We start from the raw sequence: 17,660 nt of genomic DNA, 5'->3' as shown, positions 1-17,660 counted from the left end.
AGGACGTCCCAGTCTATCAGTCACCAGAGGCCCGCCCCCTGGGGGGCGGACCCAAGGCAAAGTGAGCTCCCTATTGGTAGGGCCGGATAACAGACAGCATCATCCTGGAAGGCTCTTCCGCTCCCTCTTGCAGGCATGCTTAGCACCTGGATTGCTAATACAATAGAAATGAATATTTAATACCTGCGTAGTGGTAAGTTACACAGAAACTGGCAGTGCGCTGAATACTTAAATGCTAGCACTTTTGTAAGTCATTCTTTTGCAGGGGAAAAAATACTAATAATTTGTTCTGTCTGCTGGGTGGGTCAGAGCTCTCAAGTTGACCTATTTCCAGGGGTTGGCAGTACCTTTAATATAATATGCTGCTACTAGCAGGACAGATGTGGAGCTCATCTCTCTCCAGAGAGAAGCAATTAGTTCAAAGTCTGAAACTATGTTTGCCTTTTGTTTCATACAAGTGTCTGTGCCATGGTTCCTTGTAAAGCGAATTATCAGAAAGAAGAAGAAAAAAAAGGGGGGGGGGGTGATCTTTATACTCAGCAACTGCTGTTGGCAGCTTCACAGGAAAGTAGGAGAGAAGTCTGGAGAAATAAATCAGGGCTTTTTAACATTTCTGTCCCAGAGAATGGGATTTGGTTGTATTTTTATACGATCATCTGGCTGCACTTTTACAAATAAAATGCCTTTTCCTATGTGAACATGCGATTAAGCTGAGGCACCACAGAGCTGTCAGTGTTAAAGGTAAAATGGTGTTTGTTAGGAACCAGGAGTATATAGCAAAGTGAAGTCAGTCTGCGAGCTGAGAGGATGTGGATAGGCATTCAGCAGGGTTCAGAGGAGAACCCGTTGTCTTTTGACCTCCTTGGTGTTGGGTTGGGTGCTCTTGGGACAATTTCCCCTTCCCTAAACATGACCTACTGTTTGGCTACCCTATGTGAAGCCTCGGAGCTGATTGTTACTTCATAAAAAACCCTAGCACAGTTTAAAAAACAAAACAAACAAACAACCCCCCCCTAAACAGTGACAAGAAAATCAACCCAGAAAGTTAGCTGGCATACGAGGACGCGTGGTTCATCATATGTTTCTGCATATGTGCGAGTGTATTAGGCGTGTTGTTGTTGGCTTTGTAGCGGGTACGGTTCATGATCTCTGTGTGTGGACACACTTACGCAGGTCCCACAAATATTTCACTACACACACAGCTTAAACCTTCTCCAGTTCCAACCAGGATTCTCGTATTTTTCCTTTCAAATGTTGCGTTTTGCAACACTAAAGTTTACAAGGATCGGTGAATGTTTCTTCACCTAGGAATTACTTGTTGTGGACAAACTACCTGACAATAAAAGGATTTTAAAAAATGTGATTTGCCTTCAACTGAGTGTATTTGCTTTGCTTCCAGAAATCCTTTTCATATGAAATAGGTGAAACCGAGGGCATTTTTGAAAGCAGTGAGTTAGTTAGAAACCCGAACGGAATGTTAATGAATGCAGGGCTTTGCTGTGCAATATTGTTTGTGCTCAAGTAAACCTGCACACCATAGAAATGAGTAGGATAGTCCAGGATCAGTGATCCTCGGTGGAGGGAAGGGGGGACATGAGTCTGTTACGGATTTTTTTGTACTCGAATAGCGATAGGTACGTTTGGGATCTGCCGTGACTCGAACTTATGCGCTCTGTGCCGGGGTTCCGGCATTTGCCTAGTCACAATATCATAATTGGCAATCGTGAAATATCCTCACTTTCGCCCAGCGACACAAATCTCTTCCGTTGTGCAGCGCCTTGACATCGCTCCGCGCTGTTCAGCTGAGCGGGCTCAGAGGAGCTGCTGGGAACAGAAATACTTTTGTCACAGGCTGTGGACGCTTTCTGTGTGTTTTGAAAAGAGGAGGCAATGATGTATGGAAGACTAACACCGCACTAATCAAGGTTCATTATGTCATTTAACAATGCAGGGGAGGAGGGCATGGCCAAAACGCTTCCGATCTGAATTCATGACAGCCGCCTTTCGGAACTGGAATCGTTAGACGAAGCCTTTACAAGACCCGGTATTTTCTTCAGCTACGGTTTCCCCTCTGCCTTTCCCGGCTAGAGTTGCAGCATATCCCACCTTTGCCTAAATGACTGCATGCTAGCACCTAAAACCAGGACCTTGCCCTAGGGATGTCCGAAGATGCTCAGGGCTGCTCACATGCATGCTCTGTGCGGCAGTCGCTGCCTAGCAGCCATCGTGGCCGCTTCTTCCTGGGAAGTGGGGGGTGTGCAGGGAAGATATCCAGGCTCAGGATGCTTTGGACTTGGGGTGAGAGCCGGGTGCTGGAGGGCCCGATCCCGCAGCTCGGGGCTCAGTCCCGCCACCCCGCAGTGGCCTCTGGACTATCGCATCAGCCTTGTGCCACCCCCACATCTCCTCCAGCATCTTCCAACCGGTCTCCCTCGCTCTGCCCCCGCCCGCGCCTCCGATCCCTGGGATATTCGGTTTCTTTTCCTTTCTCAATGTGTGTTCCTGATGTGGTCCTGTCGGAAAAGCTCGTTTACTCTGCCCGGGTCTCCAGTGGTTTAAGGATAATGTTTATCAGAAGTGAACGTGCTCAACTTGTTTCCATTTAACTGCTGAGTGCGGGCTGAAATAACAAAGGTCACATCCACAGTGAGTCGGCAGAGGGCAGGGGGAGCCGCGAGGGGGAGGAAAACATTATCATATACAACGGCCTGTTGATCGCGGGGACCTGCCTGGCAAAAAGATTAATTTCAGGTACAAAATAATGCAATAATGAGTATGCATGGCTGCTTCCGCCCCAGCAGGCGGACAGTGGGGCTGACACTGGCAGAGGTTAATCAGCGCGTTTGGAAAAGTGTGTGTGTGTGTGCGGGGGGGGGGGGGGGGATAGGAGGGGAGTCCGGGGCGGGGGAGCCGGGAAGAGCCCGGTGTACACGTGAAACCTGCCGGGTCCCGAGCCCAGGTCCGGCCGAGCGGAATCGGCCCCTGTGCCTCCGCAGGGAGCTGGGGTCGGATCTGCCCCGCATCCCCACGCGCCGCTGGCGGGGCCCGTTCCCGTGTGCGGGGCCGGGGTCCCGACGCCCCGATCTCCGCGTTACAGCGAGGCGGCGTGTGACCCGGCTGTCTGGGCCTTGTTCACCGATCCTCTTTTCATGTGTTTTCTTAGAGGCGACCGATGTTACTGCCTGAGCGGTGCCTGTCCCCAGTGCTCCCGGCCTGAGTAACCAGCTGGACACCAGGTTCCAGCTGCAGCTTTGCCCCTGTGCCGGCCCGGAGTGAAATCGCTCCACTGTGTTCCCGCCCCTCAGACTTGTCCCTCTTTGACAATCGCGTTTTGTTCCAACTGCCTTAGGTCCGATCGACGTAAATTTAAAAAAAAATGTAGGACCTAGTCCGGCCAATCATCCCCCCTCCCCGGGGCCCAACTCCCCCTCGCCTGCAGGGGTCACGGGAAATGCAGGATCTGGTCACCTGGTTGCATCGCTCTTTCAACAGGCAGGCGACCAAGTCACTGGCAGACAGTGGCTTTCGTCAGCCTCTTTGGGTTTGATGGAGCTATTAGGGCGGGGTAGCTACTGGGTCCTTGCTTCCCGAAACCAGTGATGGGGGAGCTTGGTACCTCCGACTGAAGTCCATGAAAAGTTTCCCTGTAATTTAAATGGTAGTTCAAGCAGGCCAAGAGTGAACGCGTTTCCCCTCCCCTTCGCTTCCATTCGGGAGCCCTCATCTATACTGGGATTGCACGACAATGTCGCTATGGCTACTAGAGTCCCTGCATTTTAATTCAGCTCTCAGGTGGCAGCACTAGCTGGAGGTTGCGGCTCACTGAGACATCCCCGCGTGCGGGCACCCCAGACCCGCGTTGGCAGTAGAAATCACCGATGGATCTGCGCACGCTGCGATTTCGACACGGGCTACACGCGCTTTCCGGACCCGACCTTGGCGGCTTTTCAGCTGCATTGCAAAGCGGTCGAAAGAAACGACAAAGCCTCTCGCCTGTTCCCAGTGCGCTGCTTTTCGTTGATCTTTAAAGGAACCCAAATCACCTTCCCCGCCCCGCCAGTACAGACTGTGATTGAAAAGCACGAGCTCACGTAAGGCATAACGGGCTAGATCTTTTATTGAAAACCCTTTTGTATAGAGCACGCCTAACGCCGGCTCTCAGCGAGAGGCAGAGTTTCCTGGATGTGCTTCAGCGGCTGGAAAAGCCTGGCACCTGGTGTCACTCCGGGGCTCCCGCGGCGCAGAGACACGCGGGTTGCCTGCCCCCGCTGCGCAGGGAGGCGATGGACTGCAGCTCCTGCCCGGGCGCCGCGGCTGAGGCTGCCGGGGCTGGAGCGCCCGGGCGCGGCGGGCAGCCTAGAGCGCCCCGCGCCGGGCAACGAGCGCGCCGAGACTGGGCAGCGGGGTTGCAAGCTCCTCGGAGCGACTGGCAGAGCGAGCAAGCAGCTGGGGCAGGACTGGCGGGAGGGCGGAGGGAAGGTGTTTGTGGACACAGCTGGCGGTGAAGAGACTAAAGGAGCTCCGTGTGGGCTTTTCCCGAGGAGGAGGGGAGCCAGCCCGGGCCACTGGCCACTGAGTGCAAACAGGACCTTTGGTCTGGCCCACTTGGGCATCCTGTTAGGGCTGGGGCTGGGGGCAGCAGAATGACCCCGAACCCGTGCCCACAGTGGCAGGAGGCGTAGACAGATGCGGTTATTTTAACCAACTGGAAACCAATTACAGTCTTTTTTAAAATGTGCTCTGCCACCGAATTGGAGAAGGAGCCGGGGCTGGAGTGACAGGGGGCGGTGTATTGTGAGAGCTGATTACTCTGCGTACAATGCGACACGTTGCAGGAAGAATCATATGTAAGACTGGGTTTATTTTTTAAAAAGAATATAAGCTGCCCCCCCCCCCCCCCCGCCGTCTTCTGATCAAACCGCCCGGTGGGGGACTAAAGGGCTAACATAACTCTAAATAGTCATCTGTTTCCGCGCCTGGCTAGTATAGGGGATTTTTCTGAAATGTCTCCCAGCATAGAAGAGGGATCTTGGACTCTGTACCTTGCCTTAGATGGACACGGAGAGACCTAGTTCAAGATGGCCTTTTGCTAGAGGCCAGTGTGTTGAGTACTCAGACACAGAGAAGAGATGGCATCTTTCTGATGTGCTGGTGGGGAGGAGGGGTTGACCAAAGGTGCCTCCTGGGACTCTCTGTGGCATTGCACGGGGTCTCCCCCCCCCACACACACACACTTTGATTGCTTGCTGGACCTCCCCCCCCCCCCCCACGGCCTATTTCTACACTACAGTGTTCTCAGATGTACTACCCCCCCCACCTACCTTTACACAAAACGCACTTAAAACAAAGTCCCTGAAAGCCTCGCTGCTGAAAGTGTCTTTCAACATAATAGAGACGAAGAGCTTTTCGAAAGCGAGCTCTTCTCCTAGCCGGAGAGCCGCCATCCAAACTTTTGCAGCAGTGACTGAGCAGCAACTACAAATCGAGCGTGCAGCTTGCGCCGCCCCGCAGCCCCGGGCGCTGGCGGCTCTTCCAGGCCTTCTGCGTGCGGAGCAGGGGCCGTGGGAAGAGGGATCCCGGCTACACGGTGCAGATCACACTTTTTATCCATGGTATTAGCCTCTTCGCCTTTTGTATCCTCAGCTCTGCAGTCCCCGGGGAGTTCTGATACACTTGTTTTTTCTGGGTTTTAAGAACGAATGCATATGTCCTGGACCTATGTAGAGGCACAGATTCATACAGATATGTGAGTGTTACGCCTGAGATTTAACTTTCTGTCTGGCTGTCTGGCTGTCTCCCTCTCTCTATATATACCATTGTATATTATATAGCATGTATATGGCTCTGTGTGTGCCAACATTGACTGAGTGAAAATAAATTACTGTTCAAATTCGTAAGTAAATATTTCCAAAGGCTTTAGAGTGACCAACAGTGCCCAACTTGCCATGTCCCCAAAAGTCCTTTCTGAAGAAAAGTATATGTGTATATAGGTGTGTCTGTGTATAGGTGCATTTATACCCACACCCATATACGGTATGTGTGTATGTCTCTACCTGTGTGTTGGGGTGGGTGTAGTTCAGTATTCCGGGCCTGGTTTGCTTGGAGGGATCAGTGGGCTCCGTACGTAGCAGGATGAGATTGCTGTTTGGTGAGGGCTCAAGAGGCACAAGACAAAGCCGATCTGCCGGCAGGTTTGCCTTTCCCGCAGATTACGGCAACATCTGGCGGCTGACGGGGATGGAGCTGGTCTGAAGCTCACCTGTGCAGTAACACTCTCAGTCACAGCCCTCCACTCGGAGAGGAACTAAAGCTCCTCCCGGCAGCGGCGAGGCCGCTCCAAGCCCGGCGCCCGGAGGCACACGAGAGGGAGGGAGGCAATCGGCCAGTAGTCCCTCTTTTCCCAAGTTGATCTGCTGAGGCAGGTTTCCCGGGGCGGCTGCTGGGAGCGACGTCCCTCCTCCCGGCCCCACTCGGACAAAGCTCCTCTTGGCTCGAGGGGAAGGGGCCCCTGAGAGGCTCCTCTCCGCGGGTCGGCGGGGTGTGCCACACTTGCCGCCGGAGCAGCCCCTGGTCCCTCGCCCAGCTCTGGCTGTGGGTCCTGCGGAGTGTCCTTAGGAGACCTCCAGGGGGATCTACGGCAAACCGCATTGCCGCACTGGACCTCCTTCATCCGGCACAGGGGGCTGGCAGGAAGGGCCCTAAACAAGCTCGGGCCAGGCAGGTAGCGCTGGAGGAAAGGAATTCTCTTGATTCCCCGTGGGGGTGGAAACCGAGACATAATGAAAGAGGGGAGAAAAAAGACCCAACTCCGAGTCCGACCCGTCTGCTTGCAGCAGTATCCGATCCTGGCTCCGCCACCTCCCATCGAGGCCAGAGACAAGCTCTGGGGGTCTCCAGTGAGGCCAGGCTCCCGCATGATGAGACAGCTGAGCAGGTCACATGCGTTTGCAAAATTGAAGTGTCCCTGTGGCCTAAGACAGCCCTCTGGCGAGCCACTGAGGATCCAGCGGATCCAGCAGCGGTCGTTAAGGAGAGGACCCTGCGGGAGGGCGCGGGGGAAGCGGGACACTGGGTGACACCGACTCTGCCCCAGCTCCCAGCAAGAGCGTGGCTGTCTCACGCGTTCCTTGCTCTCCGGGACACTCAGATGGGTTTGCCGCTTTCTCTTAACGACGTGTTACTTGCTTTAGCCGTTTTAATAACTTTGCCGCCACTTGTTCCGAGCAGCCCCTCTGGAAACCAGACAGTGTCTCATTAGGGCTTTCCTGCTGAAAGCCTTCGACTTCAATGCGCAGCGCTGAGTTAATTTGGCTTTGCACTGGGAAATTTCCCCCCCCCCCCCACACTTTTTTTTTCCTTGAGGGCACGGGGGTAATAGACAGAGCTCCCACGTGAGGCTGGGGGGTGCAGAGAGAGATTCCAAACGCATGCTTTGTTCCAGCAGGAATAGGGCTTTCGTCTGTGGCATGTTAGACGGATTTAGGGCAAATGAAAGAAATCCGCTTCTATTGTTCTGCACGGGACCCGATAGAAACCAAGTGGGGAAGTCTAGGCTACGCTCCCCAGCCCCAGGTCCGCGGCCGCAACACCTAGTACCAGCGCCACCTGCAGGAGGCCTCGCGGCCTCGCCTGGCTTGAGAGGAGCTGCGAGGTTTCTAGCCAGGCTCGGTGCTCACTGGGAGAGGGACTCCCCCCCAAAATAAGAGCTGTCCAGCCCCCGTGATGCTCTGAGCTGAACCTGGACTCCTGACCCCCAGCTCTGAGGGCTCAGCTGTCCTAATGTGTATGTGTGGGAGAGCCCCTCTCCCAGGAGGGCCGATTTCTGCGGCGCTGACTTCAGGTTTCAGCCCTGTAGTTGGGCCAGGACAGGTGGGAAAGAGAGCTCTGCCTCTGTCCCGCGCAGCGCAGTCCTGCACCCTCCACAGTGCCTTCCCCCGGGGCCAGGGGACCGGTCCTGTCCGTCACAGCCCCGCGCCTGGCAGGGGCACAGCAGGCCTCTAACGCCAGCCCGGCGGGACTTCCCCACGAGGCAGAGTTGACACGCGGCAGCTCTTCTCTGGTAGCTGTTTCCTGGGCTCTGAGCTGAACCGCAAGCAAACCTTGGGCAGAGTCGGTCTTTCCTGCTTCCAATCCAAAAGATGTCAACAAAGTCTAAGGGGGGAAAGAGAGGCTTATTGTTTTCCACCCCTTTGATAGATCGGGTCGTGCTCTAGGTAACCTCCTGCCTTCCCTGCCAGGCAGGTGAGGCCACTGGATCTGAGGGAAGAGAAGGAGAAGGATTTAGGGTCACCTTCCTAAGCCCTCGGCATTGAGGCCACGAGGCTTGGCAGGGCTGCAGGTGACTGCCTTCGCGCTCGGCTCCAGGGGCTGAATTCCTCCCCCTTGAGTTTTGTCTTGGCTCATTCTGTCCCCACGGTTGATCCGCACCAATTTTTTTAACCTACTATTGCCCCAGCATGTTTGCTTATTGCCTTTCTCTGCCCTATTAGAGCCAGCCTCACATTTGCTCTTTTATAAAAGGAGGGGGCATATTGATATGCACTTTCATACCTATGATTTATACCAAGGCGTGCCCACCACACCGCGGATCCTCTGATGGGGATTTGAAAATAAAACAGCGTATCCCGCAATTTACCCTTCAGCATTTGTAGTGTACTTCTGATGTACAGCGGGAGATCTGCTTACAGATCAGGGACAGAGGGACATGTGGGCCTGAAGCGACAGTGTAGCTGGTACAGAGGGCTATGATAGGGGAGAGGGGCAGAGAAGGTTAGTGGCAAGGACAAGGACTTGCCTTCAGGGAACTTTTCTACCTAACGCTGTGCACTGTGTAGCCCGGGTTGCGAAGTGCCTATTTAGTGGAAATCAATTGCACATGCCTGGAAAGGGGAACCGCGAGCCGTTTTTTTTTTGTTTTTTTTTTTAAAAGAAAGATGTTGGCTGATAGGACCGGATCGCAGCCCGTGATTATTCCGAGAGCTGCAGCTAGTCGTTTTCCTTATGCGGAAGAAAAATCCTTTTCAGCTCCAAATTGAGCTCCTTTCTGTCTGTGGTGTACCCCTCGGTACGGGGATACTTGCTGTTTCGCATGCTCCACCTGGTCTGCAATGGCCTCCAGCTCATAACTGCATTCACTTCGACTCTGGTCATTATCTCATATACGCCCGCCTTACATTCATTTGTGGTCCAATACAGCAACTCTATCCCGGGACGGAGGTTTTAGGGCCACCTCCGTTCTCCCCGAGCTCACTGCATCCGCATTTCTCCCTGGCTGTAATACAGCGGGATTTCACACCTCCTGCCTGGCGGGGTAGGTGGGCGAGGGCTTGTTTTTCACCCTGTAGACACAAGTCTTGTTTAATTTAAGCTCAGCAGCCTGCTTGGTTGTCTCCTCAGACAGGGATCGGATTGTATGTATCTGGACAGGAGGACTTCAGTTCCTGGGAGTGATTGTAATTAAAAGCACTCAATGCTGATCCGCCGGACAATCAAATCATGCGAGTAACGCGTTTGGCCAAGAACAGACAGATCCCACGGCTGAATTTCATGCTGTCTCATATTGGTTTCATTTACACACTGGTTTTTTTTTTCTCCCCGGAGATTTTACCCTTAAAAGATATAGATATCGATATAGATAGATATTTTAAAATGTTGAATCGGCTCTTCACTGCATGGCAGACAGTGTGAGATTTTCGGGGGCACAGATGAAACTGGCCCTCGGAAGTTGGTTGGGAAAGACATTTGTGTTGAAAGCCTCAGTCTCTCCAGCAGTTATTCTTACAGTCAGAACGAAAAATATATACTCCAAAAGCGACAGCGAGATGAATGAGATGAATGATGAAAGCCAATCCACGCGTGATAACACAAGAAGGAAATAACTGTCGGAAAAAAAAATGTATCTGGGAAGGGAGCTGTCTCACTCGGTTTACCTTAGCGAGCCCCTTGTGGAAACAACCTTCCCCCTACTTTATTATAACTGTCTGCTTTTAATTACACTAAATGATTTTTTCCTCGAGTTTAGCTCGCTGCGGGGCATGGGGAATCGCCGCACCCACGGCTCAGGAGGGGACGCTGTGCGCTGCCCTGTTCTGATCAGCCTTCGACCAGCTCCAGAAATGGACTTTTTGTAAGTGGACTCTCTTTTGTGTTTATTTCCCTCAAAAAGCCCCCTGTCTTTCTTAGCAATAAATTTAAAAATCCGTAAAGAAATGGAAAAGATCCGGTTCATTTGTCTTGATCCAGGTACAAACAGCAATGCAGAAATAGAAATAGAAAATCTGTAACGACTTCACTTCGAGTTGGACCAGATTAACACCTTGCCTCTCAGAGCCTTATTCTTGTTTAAACTGATAAAAACCTTAAGGGCAGGCTGGGGCCCTAATTAGGGTCTCGCCCTAATTGGCCCCCACTACTTGCAGCCCGGGAGATTCCTCCTCCTTCAAGGCTGCGTCCTGAGCACTCGGCGATTCTCCTGATGGCAAGCCTCTGAGGTCCCTAATGGCTCTAAGCTAGTGCGAGCTCCAGAGCCTGCCTTTTGACACGGGGGAGTAGAGGTGGCGACAGAGACACAGAGCCGGGCTCAGTTCTGGCCCCAAGTAAATGCGACACGCGCGAGTGGTGCCCGAGTCCTCGCAGTGCCGCCCACAAGCCGCAGATGTGATCAGGCAATGCCCTGACCGCCGCTGCCCCCTTTGCCGGCCCAGGCTCGGTGCAGCTGCACCGCCGCCTCCCGCCCAAGTGCCGCCCCCCGCGCGGCCGCGCGGTGCACTGCGCTGTGGCGCGCACACCTCCCCCGCCTGATGTCTGCCCCAGTGCTTGCAATGCCTGGCAGCACCACCAGAGCCTTCCTCCCTCCTGGGCTCGGGCCTGCGTCCTCACCCACCCACAGCTCCTAGGAACTTTCAAAGATACCTGCGGGGGTGGGGGAGGATTGCCAGGGAAGCAAGACCTGGCCCCTCACACGGTTCTTGCAACATTTCCTTTCGCGATTCATATTTTAAAATGAATCTTTAAAGCCAAATCCACAGTTTATTTAAAATAATTGAGTGGACTTCCTGTTTATGAGCTCTGTCCTGGGCTAAGTCCATGCAAGTCTGAATACATTACCTCAGGAGATGGTTATCCCAGCACGACGAGAAGAAATGCCCTTTCTTTATTTTAATATAATAATGCTTATTTCCTCCCTTTCAGTCCCCCCACTCAGCCGGCTTTAACCCCCCCCCCTGCACTTTTGCCTCCCCCTAAATCAAAGAGAGGCCCTTTTGCAAAGACTGGACCAGGGCTTTGAGCCGCCCTTGGGGGGCTCCGCTCTGTGCTGGTAGATCTCAGGAGCTGAAAGGGGAGGGGGCAGGGGCTGCACCCGGGAGAAGGCTACCAAACGCTACAGCAGTGGCCTGGATATAGCTCGGGCAATTCCTCCTGCCGCTGTTCCCGCCTTCCCTGGGAACACCCTCATGCAGCAGGGTAAGAGTCATCCCTAAATGCAGTTTGAAGCCCCAAGAAGCAAAGAGCTCAGTTCCTTCCTTGCTGGAGTGCAAGTAACCCCTGCCTGTGCCAGAGAGGGTGTCTATCTGCCCAAAGACAACCTTGAGTCCTTGCAAGGAAGTAAAAAAAAGTGTCCCAGTTCGGGGTTAAGGGCAGTCGTCTACTGCAGTGGGAACCTATGGATAGGGGGCCTTGCACTGTGGGCGGAACATGCGCCTGGACTCGCTGTGACAATATGCCCATGGCAGGCAATGCTTTCTTTGCCAGGCCATGCTCTCCAGCCTCCTCCTCCGGGGACCTTCTGCTCCCTCAGGTGGTGGCGAGGCCCTCACTGTGGGGCTAAGAAATCCCCAGTCCCCAAAGCCTGGTGCATGTCAGGACACTTCGGGACACCCCCTAAGGCAACAGGCAGCCAGCATGACAGCAGGGGGGCTCGATGTGCCGGCCGGGCTGAGCGGGGACAGCACGGGGAAGCTTCCTGAGAGGGTTTACCTTTCCTGCGGCTTGAGGGACAGGAGGCTGGAGCTGCCCCTGCGGAGAGATGGTGACAGAGGAGGAGTCCACCAGGCAGGTCCGCGGGACGTGTCTCCAGGTAAGGTTGACCCCAGATTCATAGATTCATAGATGATAGGGTCGGAAGGGACCTCAATAGATCATCGAGTCCGACCCCCTGCATAAGCAGGAAAGAGTGCTGGGTTCAGATGACCCCAGCTAGATGCTTATCTAACCTCCTCTTGAAGACCCCCAGGGTAGGGGAGAGCACCACCTCCCTTGGGAGCCCATTCCAGACCTTGGCCACTCTAACTGTGAAGAAGTTCTTCCTAATGTCTAGTCTAAATCTGCTCTCTGCTAGCTTGTGGCCATTATTTCTTGTAATTTCTTGTTTTTCAGGGTCTCTTGGAAAGCAGGAGAGTGTCTGTCGCTGCACTGATCAAGGCCAAAACGACATCCCTAAGCCAGGCAGCGGGGGCGCTCCCTCGGCTGCATCAGAAACTCCCCGCAGTTCATCGCAGCTCAACCTCCAAACTTCAGGACAGCCCTGGCCTTAAAGAGTAGCGGGTGCCTAAGCAGAGACTTGGTGTGGTGGCCTGGGGGCATCTCAGGGCTCTGCCTCCCCAGTGATGATCTGATCTGCTCGCCAGATCAGCTTTCACTGCAGTTTACGGAACACCGCTCACGTACCAAAACCCACTGAAATAAACTGCACAATGCTGGCCTGATTCCCTTAGTGTCATCACAACCCCATCAGCCAGCGGTGCAAACAGCGTCTAACTGCGCCTCGCACTAAGCCCTCTCCCATCACCAAGCGCAACTCCCCTATGTACAGAGGCAAGACAGGACGGGGACGTCTGCTAAGCACAACACCTAAATAATAGCGTGCTGTTCTCCCCGTGCTTTTGTTAGCCGAGTTTCTCAAAAATAGGCAGCCAAGGTAGTACACAGAAAGTTTGCGTGAGATATGGGCGTCTCTTCTCGACAGTAAAACCCTGCGGGAGCAACCACACGCATTGTAAACATCCAAGAAGACCAGGATAAATGCCATTCTTGTTTATGATGTCCAGAGACACGATTTAACCGTGAGGTTATGAGCTTGACAAGTCCAGAGAAAGTTTCCTTTCCTTGGAGTCTCAGACCAGCAGAGACTCCTTATGCCTGAAGAAGAGTGACTGCGCCCGAAAGCTCGCTAAGAACTTTTTTCCAACTACTCAGTTGGTCTAATAAAAGATATCACATCTACCCAAAGAACCTCGCCTGCCTAATTCCAGAGAAAGGCCTTTATAAATCCGAATTACCTCTCCCTCTGTATTGACTGAGGATTGTTGTCTTGATGCTCTTAGTATTCTTAATGTAACAGATCGCATTTGGACACTCCTTGTCATGGATGCAGTTTGCAGCATATTTTCAGATGCATCAATATGCTCCTAACTTTCTTTAAAATTTGCCTTTTGGTACTGAATTTTTAAATGACAAAAGGTTCCTCCTCCAAAAAAAAAAAAAAAAAAAAACAACAAAAAACCCCGAAAACCTGTAGCGAGTACCTCCAGCTGTCTGGGGGCTTGATACGGTGGGGGAAAGTATTCTGCTCAGGCTACTTAGAGTTATAATAAAAATGGCTAAAGTTTTCAGCTTGAAACGTGGCATCGACTGAGGTCTCATTAAAGAAAAGGGTCCGTTTAATTGGAAAAAAATGACTTAATAGAGATTACTACAACTTTCTTACTCGTCATGCCCGATAGATATTTTTCTGTAAATTGTGCAGGTGGGTATTAAAACAGATGTTCGCTCTGTGAGTTCATGTGCTGGTTCACAGTAATGAGGTTTTTTTTCCGGTAAAAAGATTTTGGAGCATTAAGATGGGAAAGAAAAATAGCTACGGAAGAAGGAGGAATTCAGAGGTTTGGGTGTCTGGATGAGCAGGTCGCTGCGGAAAAAAAAAAAAAATCTCAAGCTCGTTTAACCCGGTCTGTCGAGTCTAGCTAGTGCAGTGTGTAAGGCAGGTAACCCCGAGAGCTGGAGGGAAGGAGTCGATCTCCAGGCAAATAACCCTTTTTTTTTTTAGCATTTCCAGCAAAGCTCATCCTCGTCGCAAGAGCACTACACGCGCAGGATTGATACAAAACAAAACGAAGGCTGCAAAATCTAGCCCCTAAAGTTTAAAATGAGGACAGTGTTTGGTGCCTTTGCACGCATGAGGAATTTCCTTTCCTTTAGCTTTTTCTGTTAGCTGTGTAGTGACCTGCTATTCTGTTGTTGGTCCTTAACGGGGTAACACGCAGGGTACCCAAGGTGGCCAACTTAATGTTGTTGGGAAAACGTTAGTTGTTGCTGTCTCCTTGCTTGGAATGCTTGATCGCACAACTTCACCCCTGCTGCATCAAGCGAGAGAGTTTTGTTTTGTTCTTATTTTGTGGCAATAGACACAATGTTTTCAGGAAACACTGGCAGTGAATGGCTACAGCGCAGAATTGGATCACCACTCTGCCTGACATTTGAGTCACCTGAACTTGGAGAGGGTAAAACTTTTCCAAAAGGGAGGCAGGTGCCTGATGCTCTGGCACGAACCAAAGATTTCATTTCCCCTCGGATTAGCCCTTCCCAGCCCACATTTTTAAGAAATAACAATAGCTGTCTATGACAAAAGGACCTTTTTCACCCTGGGCACTGTTCCTCCAGGATCAGAGTGGTGCTGAATCCCCGTAGCTGGCGACAGGATCAAAAAGCTTGTGTGTGGCTGTTTTATTGGAAAGTCCTCATTTCTGGGAGCCCGGAGCAATTTACTCAGAAGCGCACGTGTGTGTTGAAGTGCATAGGGCTCCTCTAACGCGATTTGTTTGTTCTCCTACTTGTACTGAACACGTTCCCCACTTTAGTCTGGGTCACAAACTGGATGGCTGTAGCACTGGATGCCTAGGACAGGGAGCAGTTTTATTCTTAGCCTTCCCTTCTGCTCTTCCGTGTTACATCACAGGGGCTCAGGGCGAGAAGCCGGGGCCAGAGCGGTCGGAGCGGCTCGGGCAGGTATTCGCGCGCAGGCAGCGAGGGGCAGCCTGAAACGGTGCGCCTCTGCCTGCCTGCGCCTGTCTGGGTAAAGGCCACTCCGCCGTATTTACCCCGATAACCCTCCGCAGCTACTCGGAGCGGACACGGTGCAAACGAGAAGTGCTGAAACATGCTCCCAGCGCGGCTCCGAGGCAGGACTCGGAGAGCTTAGGGGTGCGACACGCTCCACTGATCATGTACCAGGGCCTGATCCTGCTCGGGCCTGGACAGCACCCTCCCGTTTTCAGCCGACTTCAAGGAATCTCTTTCCAGGCGGCGCGATACAGCTCCAGCCCATTGCAGCGGGGGCGCCACTTGCTCCGGGGCTGTCCTGTGCGGGGCTGGCTCGCAGAGGCCCCGCAGCAGCCCTGCTCCAAGCACAACTGGCTGCAGGGGCGGTCGGGGGGAGCCCGGCGCGGCCCCCGGCAGAGCGGAGAGGAGCCGGCGGAGCTCTCCCCCCCCCCCCGGGGCTCGGGGCTTCGGTGCCGCGGAGCGGGGCGCGGCGCAGCGCGGCGCCCGGAGCTGGGAGCGGGCCTGGCCCGGGCCACCCGCAAAGCGGGCACGCGGCGCCCCCAGCGCCCTTCACGCTCCCGCCCTCCAGGGTGCCGTCTTGGCTGCTGCGGGAGGAATGAAACGCGGCTTCTCCTCCGAGGAGACACGTAGGATTTCAGGCAAAACCAGGTCCCCCGGGTGTTTTTCCCAAACTGCCTGCCAGGCCGCCTCGGGGCTGGGGTTTGTGGGAGGCTGAGGGCAAGGCAGGGGGCTTGTGGGGCTCAGCCCATCCCTAGCGAGGCTGTAACGGGGGAGTGGAGGGGCTCACTGGTCATTTCCCTCGCAGCTGCCGCTTTCCACTGCTCTGCTTCTTCCCTGTTCTGTGGCGCCCTCTGTCGATGAAGCGCACGCGAGCCGCGGGCCCGCGGGAGACCCAGCCTGCGCCCAGCCGCGCGCACCCGCCTCCGCCCGCCGGAGGCTTCCGAGCTCCTGCCCGGCCTGCAGCGCGCCCCGGGCTCCTTCACCGCGGTTGTTAAGCAGCCGGACCGGGCACCGTTTCCTATACTGAGCTGCAAAAGTGCCTCTCTGTAACCCTGGACATTTATAACAGAGTCCAAGGTAACGTTTCTTTCTGCACTGGAAGCATGACTTCGCTGATTACATGCTCAATCCTCCAAGCTAGATCAAAGTATTATCATTCAACCAGCCTGCTCACCCTCACATCTGTTTCCGAGTGTGAATCCCCTGTTAATTGCCCTGCTCCTGATTGCTTGACTTGTTTACTTCAAAGCAAGACCACAGGAAACAAGATGGATATGCATTTAAAGTAATGGTGAAGTTGTTGTCACTGACAACAGATGTCTTTTTCTTGGCTCCGTTTCCATTCTAAGGGCAGAATCACAGCATTAGCTTATGGGTTTATATATATGTATACACACACACACACACACACACCTGTATACATACATACACACATACATACACCACATTGTATCTGAACTGGCATTGCTTAGTAGGGCTGTGCGAAATTTCGCCCCCAGTTTTGTTTTGATGCTGTTTCGACTTGTTTCAAGCTCAAAACAACAAAATCAAAATGAAACAGAGCGCTTCAAAACAGCCTCAAAATGAAAAGAGGCAAGTTGAAATGTTTTGAAATTTTCAAAACTTTTTGAGTTTCGAAGCTCAAGCTGGGCTTTCCTGCAGGAAACAGAAACAAAAATAAGGAGAGGGAGGGGGAAGAGTGGGGAAGGGTAGGAAGGAGCGCTCTCATTATTGACTGTGTAGCTGGCCAGTGACTGTCATCCTTTCCTGAGGTCTTTTCCAATCCCAGTGCTCTGGAGGTGGGGTGGAAAAACTGCATAAAAGGGAGCATTGTTTGACCTGCCCTGCTCTCTGCCTTGGTGTCAGTTGAGCGAGGGTGCACCTTAACACACACACACACACACACACACACACACACACACACAAGTGTCACCCACCCATGTCACAAGTTTTGCCTGTCAGCAGCCAGAGGTGCAGGGCCCCAGAACCCGGACTCCGCCTGCACCTATCTCCTTGACAGCTGGCAGGCTTCGTGGCCACAGCAGGGGCTAGCAGGCCTGCAGCTTTCACCCTGCTGCACCTTAACACACAGTGTCACCTATGTCATGAGTTTTGCTTGCCTGCAGCTTGAGGTGCAGTTTCCCCCAAACCCCTGCACCTATCTCCTTGAAAGCTGGCAGGCTTTGTGGCCTCAGCAGGGGCTATCATTCCTGCATGTTTCATCCAAATCAGGCCAGAAATGACAAAGTTATAGGCAGTTTTGAGCTTCCCATTATAGCCTATGGGCAAAAAGTCAAAACAGCATTGAAACAGCAAAAACCGGAACAGCAGTTTTGAATTTGAAATGAAACGCTGTTCCATGGAAACGTCAGAATGCAAGTCAAAACAGAACGGTGCTGTTTTGTACAGCCCTATTGCTTAGGTAAGTAGGGCTGCAGGGTCCTTGCTAATTGTCATGCTAGGTATTCTGAGTGCCATCTGCATATTTTAGAAGAGCTGCAGCTAATGTCTTTGCCTGCATCTGTGCTTGAGAGCCTCCAAATAAAAATTAAAAAAATCCATCATCTGGAACACAAGACCAACCCTTCCAGTTGATTAAAATG

The 17,660-nt window shown here is 52.9% G+C and overlaps 1 long non-coding RNA gene across 1 annotated transcript; it reads left to right on the top strand.

Annotated features, from left to right (window-relative positions):
• The first annotated feature begins 108 nt into the window (after window positions 1-108).
• On the top strand, window positions 109-13,221 carry LOC132248799 (uncharacterized). Its single transcript, XR_009460221.1, has 6 exons — window positions 109-193; window positions 1,952-2,751; window positions 3,786-5,746; window positions 10,022-10,126; window positions 11,752-12,076; window positions 12,376-13,221. It is a non-coding gene; the product is annotated as an uncharacterized LOC132248799 (long non-coding RNA).
• The last annotated feature ends 4,439 nt before the right edge of the window (window positions 13,222-17,660 follow it).

Source organism: Alligator mississippiensis, chromosome 2 (genome assembly GCF_030867095.1).
Source record: "Alligator mississippiensis isolate rAllMis1 chromosome 2, rAllMis1, whole genome shotgun sequence".
In the NCBI taxonomy this organism is placed as follows: domain Eukaryota; kingdom Metazoa; phylum Chordata; order Crocodylia; family Alligatoridae; genus Alligator; species Alligator mississippiensis.
The sequence above is the reverse complement of the archived record's forward strand: the minus strand, read 5'-3'. Positions and strand labels throughout refer to the sequence as shown.